This window comes from Rhinopithecus bieti, unplaced genomic scaffold, assembly GCF_001698545.2.
Source record: "Rhinopithecus bieti isolate Rb0 unplaced genomic scaffold, ASM169854v2 scaffold_22355, whole genome shotgun sequence".
Lineage (NCBI taxonomy): Eukaryota > Metazoa > Chordata > Mammalia > Primates > Cercopithecidae > Rhinopithecus > Rhinopithecus bieti.
In genome coordinates, this window is record NW_016810366.1 from 28,952 (window position 1) to 35,352 (window position 6,401).

General features: G+C 40.2%; 1 long non-coding RNA gene across 1 annotated transcript; it reads left to right on the plus strand.

The window, feature by feature from the left end:
* Positions 1 to 451: 451 nt before the first annotated feature.
* LOC108541978 (uncharacterized) lies at positions 452 to 3,124 on the plus strand. The gene is made up of 3 exons (XR_001889137.1): positions 452 to 534; positions 1,754 to 2,000; positions 2,977 to 3,124. It is a non-coding gene; the product is annotated as an uncharacterized LOC108541978 (long non-coding RNA).
* Positions 3,125 to 6,401: the final 3,277 nt, after the last annotated feature.

Consider the following 6,401-nt stretch of genomic DNA (forward strand, 5'->3'; position numbering starts at 1 on the left):
TCAGTTGAGGTCCTGACTGGTGAGTCCCTCCTGCCATGTCTGCCTCTGAGAAGCGAGACCTGGCTCAAAATAGCCAGAGTGGAGCTTGTGACGGGGCAGCCCTGAACCCTGGATTCATTGGGAGTGCCTTGGTGCCTGAAGAATGGGTGGCTGAAGTCGAGGCAGAGGTGGCCGCTGAGGATTTCCAGGAGGCAGTAGATGCTGTTTTGGAGGAGGAGGAAGATGAGGCCTGGGACCTCATTGATAACTGGTTTTTTCAGCTTGTAGAAGAGGAGGAGGAGCTGGGAGAGGAGGCGGAGCTGGGAGAGGAGGAGGACGAGGAGGAAGAAGAATTTGAGGAGGAAAAGGAGGAGGAGGAATTTGAGGAGGAGGAGGAGGGTGAAGAAGAGAAGGAAGAAGAAGGAGAGGAGGAGGACTATGAAGAAGAGGAACAGGATGAAGACAAAGAGGAGGACGAGGAGGAGGCTGAGGATGAGGACAAGGAGGAGAAGGAAAAGGACAGCAAAGAGGATGCAGGAATTGCTTGTGGCGCCTGTGAGTTCCCATGGTGATGTTTCAGTCCCTATTCCAGGATCTGGTCCATTTCTTTCTATATTGTATTTATTATTAATATAAAGACCATATCCTGGTCTGGCCCCATGCAGACTGCATGTTGTTTCCAGGAACATGAGGACCCGGGAGAGACACTTGCGCCAGGGGAGTGGGAGGATCCAGGAGTGGGAGGATCTGGGAGCAGGAGGACCCGGGAGCGGGAGGACCTGGGAACAGGAGCATCCTGGAGTGGGAGCACCCAGGAGTGGGAGGACCCAGAAGTGGGAGCGGAGGTCTGGAATGGCGTGTATCCGGCAGAAGGAGCCTTGCCCCGGGATCCAGAGGAAGCTGCAGAGGTTGCCTCATTCCTGCAGGCAGAGGAAGCAGAGGGGAGGTGGAGGTCTGGGAGAGTGAGGTGCTGGCTGATGCCTCCAAGTCCTGGGAGACGGGGGTCTGTGCAGCGTAGGTGGCTGAGACCTGAGAGTGGCAGCAAAGTCCTGGGTGTCCCTTACAACTTCTGTTGGCACAGCTGGCTTAGTTGCTCAGAGCCTACCTGCCGTTGTTCAGCAGCGGGTCAATGCTGTCAGGAAACTTCAGGCAGCATATGCACAACTAGAAGCTCAAGTCTATAAAGGTCTTTATGGTCTTGAAAAAGAAAATGTGCTTCCTTTTACCAACCTCTGTTTGATAAAATATCTGAGATTATCAGTGTAACGTATGAGCCCATAGAAAGTGAATGTCAGTGGGAAGTAGGTGGTCAGGAAGGGAGGACCTTGGGAGGAAATGGAAAGAGCATGAAAACAAAGGGCAAATAGATGGCATACCTCACTTTAGGTTGACCTAAAGTCAACCTAAGGATTTTTGGTAGGATGATCCCAGAAAATGATGAACTTGTACTAGAGCACTTGAAAGACATGAAAATAAATCTTTCAGGGATTGAGAAACCAATGAGCTTCACCACAAAATTTAAATTATAGAAATATTTTTCAATGAAGTTCTGACAAAACCATACCAAATATTATCAGACCTAGATGATTCCAATCTCTTCTCCCAAGGGCTAGAAATAATCAGCAGCACAGGTTATGAAATCTGTTGGAAAGAGGGGAAAAATATTATGGTGAAAAATATCAAGAAGCAAAATGTGAGGGTCATGGAAGTGTTGTACTTACCAGTAGGAACATTCTCAGCTATTCTTTTTCCCCTACATATTTCTATTCCCCAGGTTCTGCTGAGCATAGAGTATGGGATACGGCTACTGAGTATAAACTGGAGTACTTTTTTGGAGAAAGTCTCCCAATGTCTGTATTATCCTTCTCTAAAGAAGCAACTGAATATAAGTATGAAAATTCTGATGAAGAGGCTCAAGAAGCTGGAGGCCAGAAGGAGAGAGAAGAGGATGAAAATGAAGAACTGGAAGGACTAGAAAAGGATCTGGACTCAGCAGAGGACAGCACCTTCAAAAAATCCAGGTATTCATGTATAGTCTTGAGTATTAGCTAACCACTTCTGACATACACCTTTTACTAGCAGTGTTATGTTTTAATTTTCTCTGTAAACTAAGTAAGCAAAATATTGGTAAAATTTTAAAAAGTTTAATGCTAATAATGTATTTTCATATTAGATAAATAGAAGGCAATATGTTTGGAAATGTATTTCATTCATAGCTACAAGTCCTTTATCTTGTAGCTCTAAGATTGCTACAGATGGGAAATCTATTAGACCCAGTAGTGGAGATCGATATTTGTTTACAGAAAGGTCACAAGAAGAAGGAGCAGCAAAGTGGCTGGGCCATGCACTAGTTTGACCTTAATCGCTCGACCACAGAAATGTAGTCTCTTGTACTGATAATGTCTTTGAGAAGGTTGACTAGTATACTTACAAAGTAGTAAAAAGTTAAGGATTTCAAGTGAGACCACACTTTGTGGTTACTACATAAATATTAGTTCTGTTTATATCTTTTTATTTCATATGACATTCAAAAGAACAGAAATTAGTTATCATTTATCGCTGAATTGGTAATTAAGTCTTAGCATATATTTTCTTTATTGCCTTTCACTCTCTTTCTGAATTTTCTTATCTGTGGATGTCTGATAACAGCCTCATTCTCATATGGAAACTGAGGGTCTGGAATATACATGGTTTGTGTAAAGAGAACAGACTTTTAAGGTGGAAAGATTTATGGAATTCATAAAGTGACCTCTCAAGAAAAGAACAAGCATTGCTAGTTGTGGACAAGAGGGCAACAAGGTTAATATGATCTGATCATTGAAACCATTGAATGTATGAGCATCCTAACATCCAAGGGTCTGTGTTACAAGAGGAAAATGTTTTGTTTTCTCCTTATTGAGACAACAGATGTACACAGGGTTGACTCATAGATTTAGAACGCTATTAGTGCATGTTAATGTTGTACAAATGTTAATTGTTTCTTATTTCATCTTATAGCTTGGAGGCGGAGAAAGAAATGGATGGAGAAATAAGAAATTAATTTCCTCTTCATGAATGTTCTAGTTTTCAGTAGCTCAAACAACTGATATTGTTAAAGTTCATTACACAAAAATGATGTCAACTGATATCTGACTTTACTCTTACATTTTGCGCATATGTTTGACAGCATTTGTTCATGTTAAAAAATAAAAGCTTGTTTGAAATGAGTACTTTGCAGATTATTTTTTACAAAATAATACTGACTGAAATTTATCTTTGTATCTTTTGTTTTGGTTTAGCATATTATCATTAAGATAAGTCTTTCAACTATTTGGGAAGCCTTTTAAAATTCTGTTATTGCAGCCCAAAATAAAATACAAAGCTATAAACAATTTGTGTAACGACAGAGGTAGAGGTCTAGTCTCTACTAACTTTCATTGAAAGAATCAGATGAATGACCCAGCCTGTCTGGAGATCACGTAGTACTAGTGGATATTGACTGGCAGCATCAGCTGGAAAGTTGTTAGAAATGCAAATTCTCAGGCCCTACTCCAGACCTACTGAATCAGAGATTCTGAAGGTAGACTGACAATCAGGGTTTTACAAGTCTTCCATGTCTTCAGGTGCTCCTGAACACACTGAAGTTTGAGAGCCACTGGTTTAGAGCAATGGAGGAAAACAAACTTCACCTACAGTAGGACCAGCCTTAATTCTCTAACTTGGTATGGTTGCAGGTAAACTGAACAGCACAGTAAAGTATGGACTGGGAAAGAGACTAAAATTCTCGGGGGCCTGAGACACAAAGAGTGCCTGGAGGAATGTGTTTGTTTTCTAGGGCTACCATAATGAATTGCCACAAACAGAGTGGCTTAAAACAACAGAAATTTGTTGCCTCAGTTCTGTAGTTTAGAAGTTTGAAATCAAGGTGATAGCAGGGTTAGTTCCTTCTGGAGGCTGTGATGGAGAATCTATTCCATGCCTCTCTCCTAGCTTCTGCCATCAATTTTTAGTATCTTTTGGCTTGCAAATACATCACTCTAATCTCTTCTTCCATCTTAACAGACACTGTGTTTTCCCTTGTCTCTGTCTTTGTGTATCTTCTTTTTAAGGACACCGGTCATGGATTAATGGTTCACCTAATCCAGTGTGACCTCATCTTAAATTGATTACATCTGCAAATATGATATTTTCAAATAAGGTCACATTCACAGGTTCTTGGGATTAGGACTTTAACATATCTCTTTGAAGGACCCAATTCAACTTAAAACAAGAAGCAAAGATTGGGTGGTGGCAGTGAAAAGTGGGTAAGGGGGAAAAAAAAAACCAGTTCCAGAAGGATATAAGCATTATACCATGCATATGAAGTCTAAAAACATGTAAAACACTCACTGTAATGATTGTGGTTATGTATATTTACAGTAAAAGGCATACATGTCAGTGATGCATACACATGTACCATGCAGATACGTATATATGAGAATGATAAGCACCTTAAGAGAGTGATTAGATCTTGTGGAGAAAAAGGGACAGTTTAATTGGGGAGAGGTACAAGGTGGACTTCACCTCTATTTGTAATATGTTTCTGAAGTTGGGTGGTGGGTTCACAGATGTAGTATTCCCGTACCTTTGTGTAGGTCTGAACGATTTCTCAAAAACAGCAACAACAACAACAAAACACTTAAAAGAGGAAACGGGCCTATTATCTGGAATCTGTTTAAGGAAAAAAAATGAAGTTTGAGTTGACCAGAGTAGAGTGTCAGAGAAGGGGAGGGTCAGGGGTTTTAAGGTAGAAGGCCTTGTTTCTACATTTAGTTAAGACTGCCTGGATGCTTGCTAATTGGCATCAATATCATTATATACTATGGCAGCATATCTCATATTCTGGTGTATATTAACATTACTTATATATGTATATATATTCCCCTCCACTCCTTAGAGGGTGGACATCTGAATGTTTGTGACTTTAAAAGATTTTATTTATCTATTTCTCCTAAAATACATAGCACTGTGTTTTCTTTTAGTAGGTGTCTAAAAGAGTCTGTTAAAACAAAGTCAACATAATGCATCCACAATCCATTTGTGTCACTACTGTTGACATTTAAAATGTATTATCACATACTAACACACAATGTTTCCTATGGCTATAACCAAAAAAGGTACAAGGCCTTTTGTCACCATTGTTTAAAATGAATGGGCAGTCCAGGTCAGAATTATCCATGCCGTGTCATTTGAAGGGCCTTAAGTTGGCTCTGATTGGTCCATGGCATGTTGGTGAACTGTCTTTCTATCTCTCTATCTGTCTACAAAATACCCTGTGCTCTAAAAATTTTATTGGGTGCTGTGGATTGAGTATGTCCCCTCCAAAACCAGGTGTTGCCAATATAATGGTATTAAGCGATGGAGCCTTTATAATGCGATCAGACCATGAGGGCTCCTCTTTCATGAATGGGAGTAGGTGCCCTTACAAGGGGCTTGATGTACAGAGTTGGTTTTCTCTTGCCCTTCTGTCTTCTGCCATGTGAAGACATAGCAAGAAAGCCCTCACTAGGTTCTGGCATCTTGGTCTTGAACATTGCAGCCTCCAGAACTGTGAAAAAATAAATTTCTGTTTTTTATAAATTACCCAGTCTCAGTTTTTCTGTAATGGCAGTGCAACATGGACTGACATGGGAATTTACTCCGTTAGACAAAAGGCATGTATACAACTCTCTTAGATAAGCTCATTTGGCTTTGGGCATCTCCTGAGACTGCTTAGGGACAACACTCATAATCCTCATAGACGGAATATTGTTTTTCTGAGGTGCTTCTCCACTTCTTTTTAGGCCTTAATGGATTTTATAATTGCATCACTGGCTTCATCTTTATACCATATTTTCCTGGAAAGATTCTGGATTTGATCTTTGCTTAGATGCCCTTTTTTAAGTTTAGCATTATTTTCCATCTGGAGACACTGGGGGTTTTGAAAGCAGCAAATTATATCTCCATTTTGTTTAAGCTCAGGTCTGTCCCTTAACTTTCTCTTCTTACATTTTGCTATAAACAGCACCCCCTTCCCCCCCAAAAAATCTAGGCAACACCGTCAACATTCTTTTTGGAAATATCCCTTGGTATATTCATAATCCAAATTGTGAATATGTTTTCTACTCTCCACATCATTGCACTAAATAACAAGGGATCCCTTTCCTCCAGTTCCTAATAAATTTTTCTTTACTTTCCCTTAAGCTCTCACAGGCAACCTTCATAAAGATGGTTAGGTTTCTGATAATGGTGTGTTCCAAGCATCTTAGACTTTCATTAATACTCTTTCCAAATTCCTTCCAGCTTCAGCCCTCTGCTGGTTTTAAAGTCATTTCACATGTTAGGTTTTGTGCAGCACCCTACTCTTGGCACCAAACATCTGTTGTTATTATTATTATTATTATTATTATTATTATTATTATTAT